The sequence below is a fragment of the Acomys russatus genome, chromosome 3 (assembly GCF_903995435.1).
Source record: "Acomys russatus chromosome 3, mAcoRus1.1, whole genome shotgun sequence".
In the NCBI taxonomy this organism is placed as follows: Eukaryota; Metazoa; Chordata; class Mammalia; order Rodentia; family Muridae; genus Acomys; species Acomys russatus.
The window spans coordinates 56267836-56291239 of NC_067139.1; the positions used below are offsets into that span (position 1 = coordinate 56267836).

Below are 23404 nucleotides of genomic sequence, written 5' to 3' on the forward strand. Positions count from 1 at the left end.
GGACAATCCCAGCACTCGGGAAGCATAGGCAGATGGATCACTGTGAGTTCGAGGCCAGCAGGGTCTACAAAGGAAGTCCAAGACAGCCAAGGCTACACAAAAAAACCTTGTCTCAAAAAGGGGGGAAAAAAAAAAAAGCAACAACAACAACAACAAAATGGAAGAGGAGGGTTTCCTAGAGAAATTAGTTGTGTTAAGATTCTGAAATTGTTGATTAGATTGGGCCAAAATTATTTTAGAAAATGAATTTTAAGCCAGAATTTTGTTTGGAGACCTCTCTACGTGAATAAAATTGGGTCTGAGAAATTGTATTCCTCCCCTTGGCCCCACCAAATGTGTTGCAAATAAATGTCTTTTCTGAAGACCAGATGTTTCCTAGAGTGTCTATTGAAGATGGCTTTGGTGAAATTATGGGGATAGGCATATGGATTAGGATTACGAAAGAATGATTAGGAAGCAGGATTTCTCTTCTTCTTTCTTCTAGAGAAGGAGAAGAGGTAGATGTAAGTAACCTGTGTGTGATGGTGACAGTTGGTTTAGAGTGGCGTCCTGTGTCTCACACCTCCAAACCTTTGGCTGGTTGCCTGAAAAAATGGTGATCTGACAGTCTCTGGCTCTCCTGCAGCAAACCCAGGGGCAATTACCCTCTCTGAATTAACGCCAGTATTTTAGGATGGAAGATGGAAGGAAGAAAATGTTTTTATTTTTAATTTATTTTTTTAATGACCCACATAAAGTTCCCCCCTGTGAGTGATAATTTGGTATTCCCAGTCTGTGATTCTGGCTTAAATAACACTTTCAACAAACATAGGGGCTGTGGTTCTCTTTATGGGAAACAACACCTTGAGACAACACAATGCAGGACAAAAGCAAGCAGAAGTACGGGAGGGAATGGGATGATTTTTCCAAACAAATGGGGACTAATAGCAAAGCTCAATCCTAGGAAATGAAGAATACCCAGTCAGGAACTCAAGTATAAGAGTAGATTTCACCCACACATTATTTTACCACATTACTGCAAGTTTGACACTCTGTGAACAGAGAGGTACAAGGGACCTCTCTGGGTAACACATGCAGTGTAATACTGAGTCCATGGCAACAGACAGTGCAGACTGTATCTCCGGGGACCAAGAAATTTCCAGGTCAACCGAAAGGAAACAAAGACTACCCAAAGGAAAACAGGCAGATGGTGTTTATACAGGATGTGCCGTAGCAAGAGAACCTACCGCCATCTCTAGTGTTGGCAGAGACTCAAGAGCAGGCAGCACAGCGGGGAGCTGTGCGTGGAAGAGGGTTTCGGGTCCACGTTTGATTGGAGGCCACTGTCATGAAGAAGGAGGAGGTGAGATCACTAGAAATGAGGTGTCTTATAGGGTTGGTTTGGGGGGGGAGTAGAATATTTATTTGGAAGCAGAAGCAATAATAAGGAAGTGGGCGGCCACTGACCAAATCCTGATTTTCCTGGGCTGGGCAGTTACTGCAGAGGCTGTGGCCTGTCTCCCCAGGCTGGTTGCTGTGGAGATAGTGGGCTAGAGATGTTGGTTTTAGTCTTTCAATAAATATCAGTGAAAGCCTAGGTCCTTGGGGTTTTCACAGGCCATGGATTAACCCTAAGTAACAAGTGCTGTGTTATGATTTTAGATGTTATCCCCTAGCAAAGGCTCAGCTACCATTTTTTTGGTAAACAACTAGATTGTTAATGTTTCTGGCTTTACAGATGAGATAGGCTAGTTTACAATTGCATAAACATCGACATAGGCATATGTAAGTGATTAGGAGTAGTTGTGTTCCAATAAAAGTTTATTATTATCCCTGGGATTTGAGTTCAACAGCTTTCATGTCATGAAATATTATTATTTTCTTTCATCAAAAATATTGAAAGGGATGCTACTCATCTTTGTCAGTGCACAAAATGGCACCTTGTAGCCTACTGGTGGCTCCAGCTGCGGAAGGCCTAGGGTATGTGCCAGTACCATGTGGCCTCTGTCCTGTGCCAATGAGCCACCTCTTTGAGCTCAAATTGTACATCTGCTATGATCTGCTAGAGAAGAACATTAACACTGTCTGCAAAGGGTTGAGCCAGCCTCTGGCTCTCAGTTTGTGGTCCATCCAGAGAAGGACACTTGGATGACCCAGCCATCCAGGAGATGGAGTGGAGAAAGACATCCTTGGATCTGCGCCCTGACCAGGTGGTGGCCATGTAGGATGCAACAGCCCAGATTTCTATGCTACAGTTCATTAGCAGTGGGCTGCCCAAGGTGGCTGTGCCATCAAACATCCACTGTGACTCTCTGACTGAGGTCCAGCTTGGGGTGTGAGAGAGACCTATGCTGGCCCAAAGACATAAACCAGGCAGTGTATAATTCCTGGTCACTGCAGGTGCTAAGTATGTCGTGGGCTTCTGGAATCATTCACTCGATCATTCTGGAAACGATGCATACCCTAGTGTTCTTCTGATTGGCACTGACTCTCATACCCCAGTGCTGGTGGCCTAGGTGGCATCTGCATTGAGGTACAGGGTGCTGATGCTGTGGATGTCATCGCTGGGATCCTTTGGGAGGTGAAGTGTCCCAAGGTGATTGATGTGAAGCTGATGTGCTCCCTTTCTGGTTGAACCTCATCCAAACACATGATCCTGAAAGTGGCAGGCGCCGTGACAGGTGGCACAGGTGCTATTGTGAAATACCAAGGGACTTGGTGTCAACTTCATCTCCTGTACTGGTATGGCAACAATCTGCAATAAGGGTTCAGAAATTGGGGCTATCATGTCAGTGTTCCCATACAACCACAGGAAGAAGAGGTGTCTGAGAAAGACAGGCCAAGCAGACACTGCCAATCAAGCTGAAGAATTCAAGATCACTTAGTACCTGACCCTGGCCGCCAGTATAATCAAGTTATTCAAATTAACCTTGGTGAGCTAAAGCTGCCTATCAATGGGACCTTTACCCCTGACTTGGCTTACACAGTGGCAGAAGTGGGCACTGCGGTGGGGAAGAAAGGGCTGGCCTCTGAGCATCAGAGTGGGTTTGTACCACCTGCACCAGTTCAAGCTCTGAGGACATGGGATGGCTGGCAGCTGTGGCCAGCAGGCACTGGCCCACAGACTGAAGTGCAAGCCCCAGCTCACCATCAAGCTAGGCTCTGAGCAGATCCATTCCACCACAGAGTAGGATGGTGAGAGATGTGGGAGGCATTGTTCTGGCCAATACCTGTGGCTCTTACATTGGCCAGTGGGACAGCAAAGACATTAAGAAGGGGAAGAAGAAAGCAGTCATCACCTCCTACAGCAGGAACTTTACAGGCTTCAATGACATGAATCCGGAGACCCATGCCTTTGTCACATGGCTCCCAAAGACTGTCACAGCCCTGGCCATTACAGGAACCCTTAAATTCAATCCATAAATCAACTCCCTGACCGGCCAAGATGGCAAGAAGTTCAGGCTGGAGGTTCCGGATGCAGATGGTCTTCCCCGTCGGACTTTGACTCAGACCGAGTGGTTCTGCGTGGGCAGTGCCCTTCTCGGGGTGAAGGAGCTGCAGCTCTAAGGGAGGTCCAGGCTGACCGTCCTGTTTCTCTCTGGACCCATTGGATGTCAAAAGTGCAGGTCCATGTGCATCACCAGGGCCAGATCTGGTCTGTCCAGCCTGGCCTCCTGCCCTAAGATGGTGACCAGACTTGCTTCCTGCTCCTCCCATCCTCAGCCCACTGACTGATCCACCATGGATGACACTTAAGATTGTGTCCCGGCTCTTCCCTTTCTTTTCAGTTTGGCTCACTCTTGAGCAGCCCATGCAACTGTGTTCATTTTTGAGGGCAGAACCCCCTCTAAAGAAAAGAAAATATTAAAAGCATTTTTAGCTGGGGGTCCATACACACACACAAATGGACAATATGTCAGATTTGCCAATCCTGCTTTAATAGAGGATTATATGTAGGGGGAAAACTCTCCTATGAGTAGAATTCCAACATCAGCAGTGAAAATAACAGCAGCTGGTACTTGACTAACCATTTAGGTCAAACTGGATATCAGATATTATCTCCCTTACTATCTTAGTAACTTTGTGTAATAGGGACCATTACTGTTCCCACTGCGCAGATGAGGGAATAGGCCCTAAGAGGCCGTTTGTGAGCGCAGGAATCCCAGCAGTCTTCCTCTAGAGGCCCTGGCTGCATCATTAGTCTCATTTAGGTCATTAAAGCTCAGCTGTATAAGCACCCAGACTGCAGTGGCCGGGGCTCACCCAGTGAGGACGGCTACAGCTAGCATGCCCACTTCCCTATACTAATTTTGGCTGCAAAGATAACACCATAAAGCTCTTTATGAAAATTTGGGGACCATTGGAAAAGCTTAGAAAAGAAAACAGATGCATGTCTTAACCACACACAGCTCATCTCCCTTAGCAGGTAGGTACCTGCATTCCCTGTCTTTCTTTCTTCACTGGTATTTTATGTACATGTTGCATGTATTTTAAACCCTTTTACTGAGATATAATTTGCATGTAATACAGCTCAGCTATTTGAAATGCACAGCTTAATGAGTTTTTGTGTATTCTATTCATTTTTATAAATTTGTTATGTTAAAATCTTGGCTGTGCTATTTAATACTGTTACTCATATAATTATGATATAATTATAACTAAGACTTGCCACCATCTTTCTAGTTTTTAATTACCCCCATGGAAGTTTATAGCCTTTTAGTAATAACTCCCTATTCTTTTCTCCCCTTTAGCCCCAAGTAACTGCAAATCTACTTTTTTTTTTTTAAACTATGATTTGAACGTTCCAGGTGTTTTGTAAGAGTAAAATCATACAGCACTTGTTCTTCTTTCTCCAGTCTATTTGCTTAGCCTGAGATGTACACACTCCTTTCTGGCCTATGTAGTTATTTAATAGCATGTTATAAGGCTGTTCCTGGGTAGGCAGAGGCGGGCCAACTTTTGTAGGCCACGCTAAAGCATTTAGATTTTATTGTGTAGGCCGCAAGAGTAGTAAACTTTTTCCCCTCCCCTTCCCCCTCCCCCCTCCCTCCCTCCCTCCCTCCCTCCCTTCTTTACTTCTTTCCCCCTTTCTACCTCTCACACCATTGTTTATTTCTCTTTCTTCCCTCCTTCTAATTTTCTTTTTTATTTCCACATTTCCTCTTTCCTATCCAGTAGACGATACAGTGTTCAGTGTGGATCTTGACTTCTGGGGAATATTCCTGAGCCCTTTAGATAGACTTTCTGGGCTTCAACGCTCTTCCTGGGCTAGTGGGAAGATGTCTTCCTTCTCACACAGGTGGCGTGTGTAACAGCCATAGAGTTATGGGGAGAACCTCTGATTGCTGGGTCTGAGTCATGACTTGCAGCTCATGATGGGAGTAATTCTGAGGATAACAAGAACATTGTGTTCTTATTGCAGGCCTAATCTTTCCCTGGGTGGTACTTTGGGTTCTGTGCCCCTCATATGTTATTTGTGATACTTCTTTTTATGAAAAGTTCACAAAATCCCCCCTGTGAGCATGACCTCCATTTTTATAGAGATAGACACTGTCTCTATCTACTACAAAGGCTGGCTGGGTTGCCACTATCTTAGTGATCTCTCTCTCTCTCTCTCTCTCTCTCTCTCTCTCTCTCTCTCTCTCCTAACCATAAAAAAATAATAGTACAATTAGTGTGTTTGTGTTGTGTATCTGTATGTGTGTGAATACATTAGGAGTTGGTTTTCAATTTCTGCCCTGGGAGTCCCAGAATGGGTGGCAAATGCCTTTGCCTAGTCAGCCATTTTGGAAGCCCTACTTTATTTTAAAGTTCCTTTTGTTTACATTTACAGGTGTGTGTATGTCCCACCATGCCCATGTGCAGGTTAGACAACAACTTGTGGGAGTGGGTTATCTCCTCCCACCTGGCTGTCAGGTTTGGCAGCCTGCCCTCTAGCTAGTTCCACCTTTTACGTCTCTATACTTCCCTGTAGCCAGCCCATGGTCTGATGTCCTCATCTGCCAAGTAGCTTTATTGTGTTTGGTTTTATTTCTTTGTTACTTTCATTTTCATATTTCTGTTAGCTGAGTTCTTGAAGCAGTATGTTGAGCCTTGACCACCTATGTTTGGATTCAGTTGGTCTCTCTTGAAGACCTTGCTTTGACTCTCATAGTTGAAGCTTTCTCTTCTTTTTCTTACTGGTTGAGATAGTGTACCTGTTTTCAGTTTGGTGTCCTAAATGTGGACGATTCTAAGCTGCTGTTTTGCATGTGAGTGTTTTTGTCTTGTTGGACCTCTTTCAAACAGGTGTCATCTTTTCTTTCACATGCTTCCGGCTAGAGTTGGTGTCTTTGTCTGCCTGGGCTTCTCCACCCCACCTGGTGGTGCTTTTAAGATCATCTGGTGTACCCTTTTACTTATCTTTCTTTTCCAGACTGTTCTGATGCCTTCTCTTCAGTCTCTTTCAGCTGGTAGTTTGCCTACAGAATGACCTGCATGTTCCATAGCACGCTTGATGCGACTTCTGGGTCAGGCCCTTGTTCTCGGTAGCTCTGCTCTCTCTCTCTCCTGACTCAGCCGTATACAGCCCACCTTCCTACCTCAGCTCTGGAGAAGCTTTCCTATCCTTGTGCTGACACTGCCCATTTCATCCTTTAGTACTCAACTCCTACATTGACTTTTAAGTGACCTGCTTTCTCCTCCACTTTCCTCCGTGGTACTTTCATACCATCTTGATTTCAGCCTTGGAGAATACAACTTCTCATTTTATCATTACAGCTTCTGTCTTCCTTTTCCATTAAACTCTATGCTCTTTATGAGATGAACCTTCCCTGGTCTTTATATACAAGACCTCACATCTGTCACAGAGCTTGGAGACATGGCAGGGATTATTAAAAAGACTTTTGTTACCATGAGGGTAGGGTTCTAATCCAGACCTACTACTTACCAGCTGTTTGGGCTTAAATAAGTCATTTTTTTTTTCCTGAATTCTGAAGTGGAAGTAAGGATATATGCTTTGCCCATTGGTTACAGATATTAAGCTGCATTGAACAGCTAATAGAATTTATTACACAAAGCAGCAGTGGACAGTGTATGGTCAAGTAGTTCCAGATGCTTGGTTATTTTCTCTGAAATCCTAGTCTCCTAAGTATTTTTCTTAATTTTGCTTTTTCCTGCCCCGATCTCTTTTCTGAACTGTATATTCTTGGCATGGGTAGGAAGGCTTGATGTAGGAGGGTGACAAAAAGTAGGAAAAGGGGAAAGGAAATTGAGAAACTGCCTTCACTGGGCAGCAGAGCTCTAATTTTAGCTCGACAGTTGTTCTATGATAGACTCCCCAGTCTGTCTCCACGAACCAGCCATGGTGATGATATGGTGGAGTTTTTAGCAAACAAACCAGATTTTGCACATGTGCACACTTTTGAAAATTCATGCACCCGTGTTGAAGTAAATTTCTGCAAATAAGCTAGCCACTTGTCAAAATGCCACTTTAAACCATTCGATGCTTCTAGTGATTTTATTGTTCATCTTTCCTGTTTGGCTCTTCGTTCAGAACCAAATGCTCTTCAACATCAGCTTAAGGGTAACAGATCAACACTAAGAACAGCAGTTCTCACAACAGTTTCAGGTACTGAGTCTCTGTGAGGAGTCATACAGAGTGTTATTTCATTTCACTGTCATGATAAACTCAGGGAGCAAATACCAATCCTCTGTCTTAGTCAAGGAAGTCAAGAATTAGAGGGGCTTGCCCTTATCTGCTTACTCAGTGGGAACGTTGACAGGAGAAGCAGAGTCTGGCTTGAAGCCTTGTCATCTAGGCTACCAGGATGAAGTGTGTCCTACACCTTTTTGGATGCAGTTGCCCTTTGAAAACCAAGCTACCCATGGCCAGCTTGGTCTTGGTTATAGTATGCTAACTACACTGAATATGGAAGCTGGGTTAAAATAATGCTTTTGCTCTATTAAATACCCCATGCCAAGAAAGCAACACTGTAGATAATTCCGGGTTAGTTGTGTGACAGTGCCTCTCTTACCTTATGGTATTAAAATACTAGTTTAAAGAACCTTCACACAAAGTAAAACAAGAGACTGGGTCTCACCTATTCCATTATGTTTTGCCTAGCATTAAACTATGGCAGAGACAAGAGGAGAACGATGTATATAACTTTAGAATCTCATTTCCTTTAACCAGGAACCTGCGCCACAGTCAGTTTTGTTCTAAGAGGGACTTGAGGATTAGTGAGGTTCAAGTTTACTCCATCACACTAAATGCCTAGCACCAAGCCTCATGCACAGGATGCCAACTCAGAGGGAGACCAGTGTCTGTGCTTTTGCTGTCAGGATCTACTGCCCTCTCTTCTGTGTAGTCTGTGGCAGAGCTTACCTTTATCCATTTATTTAAAATATTGGGGCAGAAATCTTAGGGAAGAGGAAACATGAAAATGGTGGAGTTCTATTAGACAGGTTGGTATCTCTAAATACAATCAGGTATACTTACAGCAGGGGTTGTAAATGGATAGGGCTCTGGGAAGTGATTTCCTTGGTGCTTGCACTATTTATTTTGATTTTAAAACATTACCTTATAGCATAGTGGTCATTCATTCCACAGAATCTGATGTCTCTGCAGAGTTTAACTTTGGAGGATTAAGTGAGACCTTCCTTCACAAGCGACCTTGGTCTTTACGTGGCGGAAGTAGTTGTTTTGCCGGTGTATAGTAGTGGCTGACTGCTGCGTTTATATGCAGGTCACCTGTGAGACCTGCCTTGCTAAACCAGAGGCTGTTGTGGCCCTCTCACTATGTCCTCTGGACACACATCAGTATGAGGAGTCCAGAACACCATTTTGGATGTTAATTTTGAAGACTGAATGAAGGATTGGGGTGTCTAGAAGGCAGACTTTAGCTTCTAATAGACCCCCAAAGGATGCTGCTACTCTGAGTGGTTCAAAAGCTTATGTACACTCATTGGAAGAGTACTTCCAGGTCTTTAGAGCCCTCTGCTTTCCATACAAAAACATGGATGCTAAGCTTTAAAATGCCGAGTTATGCCAGATAGAGTTGAGAGGTTGCAACAAAGGATGGAAGGCCTGGAAAAAATACATTTGTTTTTTGACTATTTATAGAAGAGTTTGTTGACTTCTTATTTAAATTGTGCCAAAATTCTAATAGCACTATGGCTTTGAGCTCTACTTTTTATTATCTGTGTTATTGAGCAAGTTACTTTTCATTTTGAGGTTCAGTTTTCTCTTTCTTAAAGTAAAAGTAATAATATTTGTAGAGCATAGAAAATTAAGTCAAGCCAGACCTGGGGGTACAAACCTGTAACCCCAATTATTTGGAAGGCCGAGGCAGGAGAATCATGAACCTCATCTAGGCTACAAAGTGAGTTTAGGATATCCTGGAAATTCAATGAGAGCTTGCCTCAAAATGTAAAAAGTGAAAAGAGGGCTGGAATGTAGCACTTGCAATGTGTGAGCCTTACATTCAATTCCTAACATTACAAAAGAATGCAAACAAACCTAAATCAGATCAATTATATAAAAGTTCAGTGAACAGCCATCCTAATGTGACACCAAGGAGAAAGTGGAGCTTGGTGTTATCTCTGTAAGACACTGAGGTCTGGGCTCAAGAGTCAGGTGTGAGTGAATAGATGAAGGATGTAGGCAGGGGCTAACCACTCACACGTCAACTCAAACTTTAAACTAAGTCTAGCCAAGGATTCAGGGTACTCATATCAGCTCACTCAGGAACCAGGCTAGTGCTCAGATGAACTTCAGTGCAGGCTGTTATGTTATGTCCAGTTACGTACCTGCATTGCTGTCTGGGATGTGTTCATGTTAGCCTAGAAAATTATATTTGAGACATTAGACCTAGAGTTTCAGAAACATCTTCCAGTGCATTCTGAATATGACTGTTGGTGATGTGGGGCTGCCCTGCTGCTTTGATTCTCTCATGCTCTCATTAGAAGGAATCTATGGCTGATCAGTCAGGCCAGCTATTGTACTTTGCAACCAGTTTTGATTTGGCTATTTGAGGGGCAGGAACCAGCAGGAGCTAATGGCCTTGGTTGGACTGTGCAGATGCTTGATTCACTGGGCTTCTGTGGATAGCCTTACTAATTGGGAGCAATCAAGGTGCTCCTGGGGAATATTGAGACCATGTGGTCCTGTCCAGTCTGATCCATCAGCTCCCTGTAGGAAGTGCAGTGCTGCAGCAGACAGAACAATTTGGCATCTCCTCAGAAGTGTGGGTGGAGCTCAAAGGTTTTAAGTTATTTTAGGATTCAATGGATTTGTTTTTGTTGATATGCGAGGGAAATAGGAGCCAGACTGTACCCTGAGATTGGGTGATGAAGGAGTTGAGATACACAACTTGACATTTCCTTAGTCGGTATAGAATTCGTTGGAATGGTGGATCATTTGACACATCATTTAGAGAATGTTGTACATGGAAAAATGAAATGACAGGTCCATCTTCCTCCTAGAATTATAATGTGTTCTCACTTTAGTATACTTGCAACTCCCACCTGTGCTAATAAACGGTCAAGGGCTTATTTGTTCAGCAGATGCTTCTGACTAGCTTTAGAACAGTGTTCTTGTTCCTCACAATGAAGACTCAGTTTTGGTTGTGGCCCATTTGCGTGCCCTTGGCTTTTGTAGATTTCAAGGTGAATGGTTAACATAAGACAATAAACACTTTCCAGTCCTTGGCATTTGATGTTGCGCCTCTGTTTATTTGTACCCGCCCCCCCCCTTTTTTTTGCTCGTTGTTTCATTACATAAATCTTCTAAACCAGAGATTTATTTCATAATGCAAAGGTTCAAGCACCAAGAACTGATGGGTAGGACTGTGGTAGAAGCTCTTACTTTGGAGAGAGGATACACCATTGTTGAACAAATAGCTCTTTTTTGATGGGTAGGCAGTTTGGATCTTTCCACTATAGCTCAGCCTGGTCTTGAACTCCTGGCTCAGGCTCTCAAGTTCTGGAGTTATGGGTGGGACCCACTGTGCCCAGCTTGGATATATAGCTCCTGCAGAAGGAAAGCCTACCTACCATGTGTTTGTCATGCTTTTGAATACACAGAGTATCTCCCAGATATTCCCAATGCTTGAAGTGTAGTTGCTTGTTGAGGAAATGACAAGGACACCGTGAGCTGCCTCTGGTTGATGATCTTGGAGGGCAAGGACAGATTTGGATGAAACACAGGGAGAATGGGCAGTGCTTTGCAACACTCTAGCTCAACACTATGGCCCTTTTGTGCTGTGGGGGCGCTGTTCTGAGCATTGAGAGAGGAACAGCCATATCTTTGGCCTCTACCCACTAAATGCTAGTTGCATACCATCCCCAGATGTGACAAACAAACAAACAAACAAGGATGGGAGGAGGTGGTGGTAGAGAAGGAAGAAGAAAAACAAGTCCAAATGGCGCTGCCCACATACTCACTGGAACATGGCTAAACTCCCAGTGGCCAGTCCCACAAATGGCACTGCCCACATACTCACTGGAACATGGCTAAACTCCCAGTGGCCAGTCCCACAAATGGCACTGCCCACATACTCACTGGAACATGGCTAAACTCCCAGTGGCCAGTCCCACAAATGGCACTGCCCACATACTCACTGGAACATGGCTAAACTCCCAGTGGCCAGTCCCACAAATGGCACTGCCCACATACTCACTGGAACATGGCTAAATTCCCAGTGGCCAGTCCCACAAATGGCACTGCCCACATACTCACTGGAACATGGCTAAACTCCCAGTGGCCAGTCCCACAAATGGCACTGCCCACATACTCACTGGAACATGGCTAAACTCCCAGTGGCCAGTCCCACAAATGGCACTGCCCACATACTCACTGGAACATGGCTAAACTCCCAGTGGCCAGTCCCATAAAGAAATCTGACTCCCTTTCTACCCGCATCCCCACTAGAAAATATCAGTTTTGGAGAGCTACATGTCAGCATCCTTATCATCAGTGGTAACACAGTCCACAGAAATCATCACAAGCCTTGGCTCAAGGAGGACCATGGACCCAAACATGGCCCTTGGTGGCAGCTCAGACACAGACACCAACGTGGCCTCAGGTGGTAGTGCAGGCCACTCACTCAACCTGGACTCTTAAGCACTCAAACAATGAGATAGTAAAGATGTATTTAAAATATTTACATTTATTTATTTAATGTGTCTGGGTATTTTGCCTGCATGTATATCTGTGTACTACATGAGTGCCCGAAGACACTAGAAGAGGGCGCTGAATGTCCCGGAACTGGAATGACAGTTGCTTGTGAACCACTACGTGGGTGCTAGCTGTATTTCCTTTATATGCACTCTGTACATGCCTGGTGCCCCATGATCTTAGAAGTCAGAAGAGGGCATTGGCTCCATGCAACTAAAGTCAGGGATGGTTGTGAACCTCGTGGCTGCTGGGAGCGGAACCAGACCCTCTGCAAGATCAGCAAGTGCCCTTAGCCTGCTCTGTGCTGACCTTACTGTAAGCTTTGCTGTCTCAGAGAGTGGAGGAAACAGAAGGGACAGTACAGTTGGTTTACATCGCTCTAGTTCTTCTGCTTTCTTTCTTTTTCCTCCTCTAGAGTGCTTGTTCTGGTTTGGTCTGTCAAAATAACCCCTGATTTTATCTTCCACCAAGAAAGGTTGGTTTTGTTTTGTTTTGTTTTGTTTTTTCAATTAGTTTTGAATGAATGCTTCAAAGAACTGATGTTTCTCCACACCTTGAATAGGACGTGCTGGTCTGACAAAATACCATGTGTGGACTTCTGGTTTAAGTAGAGGACATCAGTTTATGATAGCTCTGGAGTCTGAGGCCAGAGTGCTGGTGGTCTTCCATCCTGGTTCGTTTTTTCGTCAGCTTGACACAAACTAGGATCATTCCTCTGGGCAGTGCCTGTCCTGAGCAGGTGGTCCTGGGTCGTATAAGAAAGCAAGCTGAGCAAGCCAGGAGGAGGAAGCCAGTAAGATGCATTCCTCCCTGTCTCTGTTTGACTTCCTGACTCCAGGTTCCTGGCTTGAGTTCCTGCCTCGGCTTCCTTCAGCTGTGAACTGTGATCATGATGCAGAAACCAGATTAATCCTTCCCTCCCCAGGTGGGTTCTGGTCACAGCCTGTGTCACAGCAATAGAAAGTGAATTCTGACGTCTTTCTAGGGCTTAGGTGGCTGCTTCCTCAAGGTGTACAACGTTAAAGGGAAAGTGAAAGGGGGCAAATTGGCCTTTTAGTGCCTCTTCTCTAAGGACATTAATCTTGTCTGTCATCCCTGCAACCCTCATTAATTCCAAGGACATTCCAAGGACACTATCTGGATATACCAGCACACTGAGAGGCAGAGCTTCAGCCTACGAGTGGTCGGGGATCACACAATTCAATTCCTGACGTGGGGATGGCAATGGCTATAGGCTCTCATCTGAATTACACAGAAAGCCTGGACCCTTCACCTAGACTTTGTGCTTGTCATTGCTTTCCTAGAGCAGAGTGTCCCATAGCCTGTGTCTTGATACATCATTCTTTCTCTTTTCTTTCTGCTTCTTTCCCTCCTTCCCAGGGCAGGCTTGGAGTTAAGTTGTCCTGGGGTACAGCTGTGGTTGTGCCCCCTTTCTTTGGGCTAGGATTTTGTAAACTTTTGTGGCCTTACCTGTAGGGCTGATTAATACCCACCTCACAGGGCTGCTGAGAAGGCTGGTAAGCCACAGCGGGAAGGCACTGCAGCGGTCCTGCACGCCCACACCCACCGGAACCATCAGCTGTTCCTCTAAAACCACGGGAATCGTTGTGAGTTTGCAGCTTTGGGCTGTTCCCGTTGGTTCTTTATTTATCTGAGTGTGCAACCTGTTTCTGCCTTTCCTGTATTTCCTGGCTTTTTAAGAATTGGCACTTTCAGAACATGCTGGGAAAGGAGCTCAGCCATGGCGCACATGACTGTGTCCCACAGCAGGCAGATCTGTCAATTGGGCTGTTGGACATTCAACATGTGTGTTCTGATGCTGGCAAAGTGTGGCTGGGAGATGCAGTTAAGCTGTAAAAGGCCCAGTTCTTTTTCTTTCTTTCTTTCTTTTTTTAAAGTTCATATTTGGTAATTATAGGGCCAATATATCTTGTACCAGCAGACTGGTAATTGCATAAGGGGGATTGATTGGGTAAAGCAAGTGGGTGTGTGCCCAACAGTCTACTCCTTCAAATGATGCCTCTCCTGTTCTGAACCTTAGGTGTTGGTGAGATGAGCAAAGGGTAATTTGCTACCACACCAGGCCCTAATTTCACTGTCAACCATTTTGGTGTGTATGCCAGGCCTACTCTATTTATGTCAGTTCTAACCCTGGGACAATCTGTTCTGTAAATATTGCTTTAGGAACTAATGCAGTGCCGCCACTTTACTTGAGAATGTACTTTAAAAGCTCTGCCTTAGAGGGTTGTTTCTCTTCAGTCCATTTTTAAAAAGTTGAACGTCAGAGTTTCCGAGAGTTTAAATCTAGTACTATTTCATACCATTCGACTCTTTCCCCGACTTCTCTCTGTTATTTGGATGGTAGCTTCAATCGTGGGAGGATCCTAGGCTCCGGAAGCTGAGGCAGGAGGGTCTCGGGGACCTAGAGTTTAAGGCCAGCTTGGGCTGCAGTGAAAGCCTGTTTCCAAGACACACATATTAAGCAAGGAAGAAGAGCCTACTTCTTTCGTTTCTTGTGAAAGTTTTGACTCTGTCGGCAACCATTTCTTAAATATTCGCTCTAAGAGTGGATTACATTGAGTGCAGTTTTGGCTGCCATAGGACCGACAAACGGGACATACGCTAGCTAAACCTCCTCCCCTCATCCCCACTGGTTCCCTAGGGTGAAAGTAGTTGCAGGATTGCAACCCGAACTCCAGAGGACGGGAATCCTAGAACCCCTGTGCCTAACTGGACTCCCTGTTTCCTTGGTGGGCACTTATTTCCAAGAATAACTGAGGGGAGGTTCCTGAGCTTTTCAGAGGTTAGCCCCCCTTCCCAACACACACACACACACACACACACACACACACACACACACACACACACACGCACACACACTCTCAAGATAGCTACGCTCACCACTGCACCATCTACACTTGGTTAATTTTTAATGGTTGCTTCTGTGAGGAACAAATAGAACAAAGGAGCAATTCCGGAAAACAAAAGGGACCAGAGGAAAAGATAAAAGAAGGAATTTGGTGTGTGTGTGTGTGTGTGTGTGTGTGTAGGGACAGTTTCTGGAAACAACTATGATACATACATAAAAGCCGTTTGTGTGGGTAAGTCAGGCTGAGAATTATGTACTCCTGTCTATAATCTTCATCTTTATATGAATATCTCAATTATGAGCTTGATGTTCGTGCCCCACCTTGGAGTCCATCAGCATTGTTTCTCCTTCACCACACTTCATATACTTCCATCTTCATTAAATAACCATGTTCCTGCCTCAGTTGTTCCTAGAAACAAACAGAATGTCCATAGCACCTGTGTTTTATTTTCATAGACCCTGCCATGTCTTTTAGCTGGCAAAAATGCCTGCCCTTCCAGGGCTGTCTGCATACCATATTCACTGTAGTCTTATTTATAATAGCCAGGGAATAAAATCAACCTAAGTGTCTATTAGCAGAGGATGAGGTAAAGTAGCATATTATTTTATATTTAAAAAGAATATAGTGCTGTTCAGGTGTTTTGTTTGTTTGTTTTGTTTGTTTGTTTTTTTGAGACAGGGTTAGTCACTGCGGCTGGCTGATTATGCTGGGCTGGCTGTTCAGCCAGACACAGCTGTCTGTCTGTCTCTGTGTCATGCCTGGCATTCTCACACTTGTTCTGGGGCTCAGACTTGGGTAGTCATGCTTGCGCATCAAGGCCTTTACAAACTGAGCCATCTCCTCAGCTCTCAAAGAGGAAGCTTTGAGGTTTATTTCACAGCAAGTAGACAATAGTTTATAAATATGTATTACATATTTCAAGAGTAAATTTCAATGTACTACCACAAGAAAGTCAGTAAGTGAAGAGATAGATATGCCCATTGGCTTGTTTATATACACGTATAAAACCAGAACATTGTACTACTTAACGTTCTACAATTATTACTGACAGGAAGAGCCAGAGGAATGGGAAGTTTGCTGTGGGATGTCACTTGCTAGAGATGTTAAAGAAGCCATACCCAGGAAATCTTAAGAACATGGCTGCCTAAAGAAGACGTAGACAGTTTTAATAGCCATGCTAATGTGGAAGGGAGAAATCTCATGAGGCCTTAACCTTAGACAAAGAACTATAGGCAACCTAAGGAGGCTGAGAGCAGGAGAAATAGTCTTCCCCAGGGAAGAGCCTCCAAATTGTTTATCCAGCGTCCAAGTGGTTGCCTCTGAGATCATCTGACGTCAAATACGAACAAGTAACATTATATGGACTGAGCAGGCTTATTTATATAGTTAGGAATGCATAATACATATATCAAAAATAAAGAAATAGAAGCCATGACTTTGAGAGCCTACTGGTGTGTGTGTGTGTGTGTGTGTTCATGGAAAGGTGGAAGGGAGAAAAAGGAAGGGCCAAAATGATGTGATTATATTTTAATTTACCAAAATAACACATATGCACACTCACATATACTATAAACAGAACAAACGCTTGTCTATCCAGCTAGATGATACAGCTGGCACCTCTCTTCTTTTAGTACTCTGTTTCCAGGGGCTGCCATCAGGGAGATAGATGTCCAATGAAAGCTCTTGAAAATGACTGAATGCAGGCCAGCCTATGTTCAGACATTGTTGTTTTCAAGGACTGAAAACTTTGTTCTGAGGTGTGGCATGGTGCTGCAAGTGGCTTTAAAGCAAATGAATGCATAGATTAGCTTGTTGTACTTCTGTTTTTATCAGCTCAGCCAACAAGAATTGCATGCTAGATGCAGTGAAATGGAACACAGCAGACAGCCAGTCACTGTGGAATGAGTAACCTACTGCCACAGTGGAAGCCACGATGTTCCACCAGTGGGAATAACCACATTCTAGTTTCTAATTTCTGGGAATTAATGGTGTGAGGGTGTGGCTTGTGAGCTAAGAAACTGCAGAAGCTCAGTAACTAGGGTATGTTAGATCCTTTTTTATGAAAGGATGGTGTCTCGTTTATCACTCACTGAGGTTTAAGTGCTGGGTCGGGGTGGAAAGTTTCCCTGACTTTTCTGAGAGATGCTGCAGGTATTAAGTGGAGACACACTGTGGGCTACTTGGTTACTGTAACAGCAGAGCTTCATGCTCAACCAAGCACATGAAGGCATGTTGCTATCAGACTCTCTTAGAGTTTCCCTGGGCCATGGAGACCCAGTGTACTCCAGAGCCAAAAGGCGCAGGCAGCCAGCTTAGCCTGGTCCTCAGACATTCTCAGAGGCTTTGGGCCCTTTTCTCATGTTTGTTTTCTTTGCTTTGCTTTTTTTTTTTTTTCTACTTTATCCAGGAGATATGAGCAATGAAATCCTGTTTACTTTGCAAATGTAAAAGGATATTTTGTTTAATGTGGTATTTGAAATGCCCACCTGTGTGTCTCTGTCTGTTTATTCTGATCAGTCCCAGGAACACAGGCCTGTCTGAGTGAGAAGCTAGAGAGCCCGCATTGTGTTCTCAGGGGACAAAGAAATGTAAATTTCAAAAGAAAGGATTATCGAAATAAGCAATCCTTTCTTTGTTGCTGTTGTTGAATTCTCTGGCCTGGTGTTATATCATGGCTTCTGTATGCAAACAACAGGATTTGCAAAGCTAAGGAGGATGCACGGGTTTTATTATGGGAAGAAATTTATGATAAAAATATCCCAGCTTTATAATTAGGAATAAAAACTTAGGCAACTTTTTGTTGTGGCCTAAAGCTTAAGTGAACATTTCTGTGTACTTGCTGGAAGCTAGACCCATTCAGTCTTCTATGGTTCTGTAGCTGTTTAGGGGAGGAACTCAAAGTATTTAAAATTAAAATACTTTTTAGAACTTAAACCCTGTGATTAAAAGGACAAACTTTCTTCTCTTGTCAAGTTTACATTTTAGTGAGAAATTGTACTATGGAACTTCTAACTTCCTAGGAATGTAAAAAGAATAAAAGGAGAACAAGAGAAGATTGAATGGAGAGGGGGTGGTGGAGGGAGGGAGGGAGGGAGGGAGGGAGGGAGAGAGGGAGAGAGGGAAAAGGAGGGAGAGCATGAGAGGGAGGGAGAGAGGGAGAGAGAGGGAGAGGGGAGAGGAGACATCAGAGTAGGGCCTGACTGCATTTAGTCTTTTTCTGATACTATAACAAAATCCCTGAGGCTAGGCAAAATAGATTTTATTTGGGTTTCCATTCTGATGGTTAGAAAGCCCACGTGTAATGATGCTGTTGGCTTGATGAGGGCTCCTCTGGCTGCCTTAGCAACATGGTAGATAGCAGCCATCATGTTGGGGTCATATAGAAAATGGAACAAGTAGTCACATGGTACGATACGCAACAAGAGATTCAGAGGTCAGGCTTACTCTTCTGAAAGTCTACTATGCAATTCCCTGGGGTCCCATCAAAAACTACATTTATCCCTTCTAAGAACGTGGATTCCAGTGACCTGATCACGTGTCCCTGGGCCCCATAGTAGGATCCGAGCGTCTAGTGCATGACCATTTGTGGCTACACTCTGACCACACTGTAGCATTGCTGAATGAGCCTGCCTAGGAGAGAATGCACATCCAGCCTGAAAGCTTGGCGTGGGCTGGCAAGCTGTTCCGTGTGGTGAGGTTGAAAGGCAAGGGTGTGGTCAGCCCTGACTTGAGTGGGGGTTGCTGGCTGATCAGGCAGGATGAGGGACTTGAACTTCCTCAGTGTAAATGCTGTTTGCGTGGAGAATGGATAAGAAGATAGCGTGCGTGAAACGTTACTTTCCTCCACCCACAGATGAGACTTTCTTGTTCCTAGCAGTGTCTAGTCCTTTCTAGTCAGACTTTACTCACTGTGTTGGAGGAAGAGCAAGGCCTAGAACGCAGGGATGAGAAGCGAAGTGCTGCTCTTTGCCTGGCGTAGTGGTGGTGTCTCCCTGTGCAATGCAGTGGTACCCTGAGTGTGGCCCCAGGTTCCTACATCCCCATGCCCATCCTGCATCTTGGGTTCTTGAGCTGGAGCTGTGAGTACTTCGCAAGGGAACACACAAGGATGTACAGTGGGTCCTTGGAAGCCTGCTCTCATGGTATAACATTTTACGTGGAAAATTCAAGTGTTTAGCACAGGATCTGGCATATGGCAAGTGCCTAATGAATGGTAATTTCCTATATATATTTTTTAACTGCTACACCACCATGGATATTTGTTATGGGTTCTAACACTAAAACTCTATCATGTCATCCCTCTGTTGAAATCTTGCAATTCTTACACTGTCTTATTGAATTCTTTCCAGAGTTTGTAATGGCCATAAGTAGTATTTCTGGCTTTCTAACCAGGATAAGAAAAGGACTTGAATCATTTTTTAAACAATGGCCTGGCACATTTGAACTACATGGTTTCCAGGTTGCCCAGCCTCTCCCTCTGCCTGGAAGAAGAGAGCTGTGTCTTTGTGAAGCTCTGGTCTGTGTTCCCTTCATGGAGCAAGCGGAATCCAGAATGGTGAATGAGCAGGCCCTGAGATGTGCGATAGTGTGACCACATACCTGCTTCCCTTCGCCTCTTTGTCATCCTCAGTGGGCAGCGCATAGGAAGGAGTTTCCAGGCCTCCCTGCATGGCTTGCACCTGAAATCTCAAACCACCTGTGCTCGTAGGAACCAGGAGCAAACGAACAGGACAGTTTACGTAGTGTTATGAGACTCACAAACAATTAGAAGTCACGCAGTCACAATGAGGGCATGACCTCAGATTGGGACTTACTTTCTTGGTCTTTTCCTTCTTTCTTTCTGCTTCGAACCTGAGGCCTTGTGCATGCCAGGCAAGAGCCCTGAGCTGTAGATCTCCAGCTCATTGTCTGTTCATTTTAGCTTTTTCTTTCCTCACCAACACAATCCCATAAACCTTTCCTAATTGGTCACTCTTTTCTGTGGTGACTGCAGGAAATGGATAGAAAGAAACTTCTCATCCTGGCAGGTAGCCCTTCCTTCCCACGCTGCAAGGGAGCTGGAACCTTTGGGGTCACTATTACTCTGCAAACCTCCACTGTTTTCAAAACAGAAGGCTTGGCTCCCAGAGGCTGCGGGCACAGTGAGTTTCCTTTTTAATTGGCAGAAGTCTCCTCTAACCCATAGTGATGTGTGCTGTCTGTCTCCAGAGTGGCTTTCATTATGAGTTCTTAGGGCTCTAAACCAGCCTGGACCAGCTCACCTAAGAGCAGGTTTCGTAGCTTGAAGAAAGTGAAGGAAATAGAAAGGAGAGTTCTCCCAGAATAGATCTTATCCCTTTAAAAGAACCATGACCTACTACGTTAAGTATTAATTGCAAATAGGTTTCAACTTTTAAATAACATCCAGTTTTAAAAGATTTGTACTACCCAATCTAAGCTCAATCAGATAAAAACTGAAAACAAAGGAAGGAGAAAACATTTATGATGCTAAATTAGTTTCTGGGTTTTTACCACAGAAGAGGGATGTCTGCCTCTCTCATTGGTGGTGGAACCTGGGAGAACAGAGCCTAAAAAGGAGCTGAATTAGCCAGGTGGTGGTGGTGGACACCTTTAATCCCAGCACAGAGTGAGGTCTAGGACAGCCAGGGCTACACAGAGAAACTCTGTCTTGAAAAAAAAAACAAAAAAACAAAAAAAAAAAACCAAAACAAAACAAAGCAAAACAACAGCAACAACAAAAAGGAGATTAAAGCCTCATGCAACAGACAACTTTATTCAGAGCCTCAGACAATTTATACTCTGAGGGTTACGAGGAGTCAGTGGACAGTCACAAGGACAAGTACTGCTTGTGGCAAAACCGTGGTTTTCCGTAGAGGTGTACACACAGACAGTAGCCGGCTGTGAGGAATAACCCGAAGTAAGCACACTCCTATCCGATACATCTGAGAGGGACAGGAAAACACCGCCTAAGAACAACTCCATGTTTTAAGGAAACTGAGTCACACAGACATGGACTCTGGTGCCCCATATTTGACCACTTCCCCTTGGTGAGGAGGCCTGATGGCACTCAGAGAAAGAATAAGCAGGCTACCAAGATGAGACTTGATAGCCTATGACCATATGGGGGGGAGGAGGTCCCCCTTGGTCACAGGCATAGGGGAGGGGATAGGGTGAAAGCGGGAGGGAGGGAGGAACGGGAGGATACAAGGGATGGGATAACAATTGAGTTGTAATCTCAATAAATTAATTAAATTATTACAAAAAAGAAACTGAGTCACAAGACTCTTGTCTCGTTTTCCTTGAGTTTTCTCACAAGCATTCAGAACTCTTACACTACTCTGTTCTTGTATTGCGTTCTGAGAAAGGGACATTTATCTTCAGGATTTATATACATTCCCATCCTCCTATCCTCTACCTGTTGAAAATTGCACAGATGTGACATAGATCTGTTTTGAGAACAATTCTATTTTCACTTTTTTTTTTTTTTTAAAAACAGGTGGCAAAAAGTTTTCACTTTTTATAGTTAAAAGCAGAAAACAAAACAGAAACACCCAGTACAAGAGCCCTAATTGTCCTGTGAGTTTGGTGCCACCTTGTGGTCAATTGTCAGTCATACACCATTAAAGGAAACTGTACCCAAAGGCAACTATAATACTAAAAATATGCCCTGCAAATTAGATTAGAAGAAGAAACAGGAGGAGAAGGAAGAGGAAGAGGAGGAGGAGGAGGAGGAGGAGGAGGAAGAGGAGGAGAAGGAAGAGGAGGAGGAAAAACCTCAGTGATTCCACCAGTGGCTATGTTCAGCTCTATACTTTTGGGAGTCAAATGGCCTTGTCCTATGGTGTGCTTTCTATCATTTGTGGGAAAATGAGGGTGTTTGTGTCCTTTTAGTAAGCCCGTGTTTTCTACACAATGTACCACCACACCATTATTTCCTTTATTTCATTTTGAGTTAAGAGTCTATCAATATATAGCTTAAGTAGTTAAGTGTCGTTGTGTGTCCATGCATGTGGCTGTGCACGCCGTGGTGTGAGTGTGGCAGTCAGAGCACATCTTTGTTCAAGCAGTTTTGTTCTTCATTGTGGGTTGTGGGAACTGAACTTAGATCACCATTAGGCTCGTGTGGCAAGCATCTTTGCCCACTGAACATCTTACTAGCCCTGGAATAGGTCTTTTTAATGTTAGTGCTGCCTGTATCAGAATAGTATACATATAAAAGACGGAGGAAACCTTGTTAAATCTTGGATAAAATTTAGATAATATATAAGTTATGCTTTATATACTTTGATTTTGTAAACATATTTTTAAGTATTAAAAATCACTTCCTGGGAATTTCCCAGTGTTGTATCATCTCACTCCCTGTCCCTCTTCTAACATGTCCTTTGCTGCTCTTTCTCATATTCATGACTTTTTAAAAGCTGTTGTTGCACACACATGCAGCTGTATGTTTGTTCATATTGCTGCTGAGTCCATTTAGTGCTGCTCATATGTGAATTTGTTGGGGCTTGTCCCCGTGGCACGCTGGCTCTCCCTCCTCCAGCTGCTGGCACCTCTTCATGTAGGCGTGAGGTTCTTCCGCTTTGGCGTGGCTAATGGTGTTAAACAGGCCTTATTTGGGCTACCGTACTTTTGATATTTCATGGGTGAAGCTTCTGGATCAAATCACACATAGAAGACACTGTCTCACCTCAAATGTCCCCCAATCTCTGGCTCTTAACAATCTTTTCACTCCTTCTTCTGCAGTAGTTTTTAGGCCTTAGGTAGGGGTTCCTTGTAGCCATATCAGCGGGGGGTGGGCACTTCACAGTCAGTTTTCTCTGCATTTCTACTAGTTTCTGATTTCTGTGGTTTTTCTCTGCTGCAAAAGGAAGCTTCTTTGAAGGGTAAGAACTACACTTACTGTGTGTGTGTGTGTGTGTGTGTGTGTGTGTGTGTGTGTGTGTGTGTGAGAGAGAGAGAGAGAGAGAGAGAGAGAGAGAGAGAGAGAGAGAGAGACAGAGACAGAGACAGTTACAGAGACAGAGACAGAGACATAAACAGAGCCTGTATACTTGTATGTATGTACTTGCAGAGGTCAGAGAGTAACTTTTGGCAGATGGTGAGATTTTTGTGTGAATGTGCTGGGCTAGAACACAGGGCCTTGCATATGCCAGGCAAGTGCTTTACTGCTGAGCTACCCTTCAGTCCTAAGCTGTGACTTTTGCCTTAATTGAATTCACTGTTTGTAACAGCCTCCGATCCATAGGTAATGTGGTTTTTACTGTTTAAGTGTAGCCAGGTTTTTACTACTTTGTGGGTTCTTCCTTCTTCCACCCTTCTTGGCCCCTTTTCTTCCACCCTTTCGACCCTCTAACACTAAATAGGAGATAAAAGGGGTGTTGGTGAAAAGGGGTGATGT

The 23404-nt window shown here is 44.2% G+C and overlaps 1 protein-coding gene and 1 pseudogene across 4 annotated transcripts in view; both read left to right on the plus strand.

The window, feature by feature from the left end:
• The window catches only part of Erc2 (ELKS/RAB6-interacting/CAST family member 2), a 925224-nt gene that overhangs the window by 98377 nt on the left and 803443 nt on the right, over window positions 1-23404 (plus strand). The gene's annotated exons all lie outside the window — the stretch shown is intronic.
• LOC127186889 (aconitate hydratase, mitochondrial-like) lies at window positions 1093-3546 on the plus strand (annotated as a pseudogene).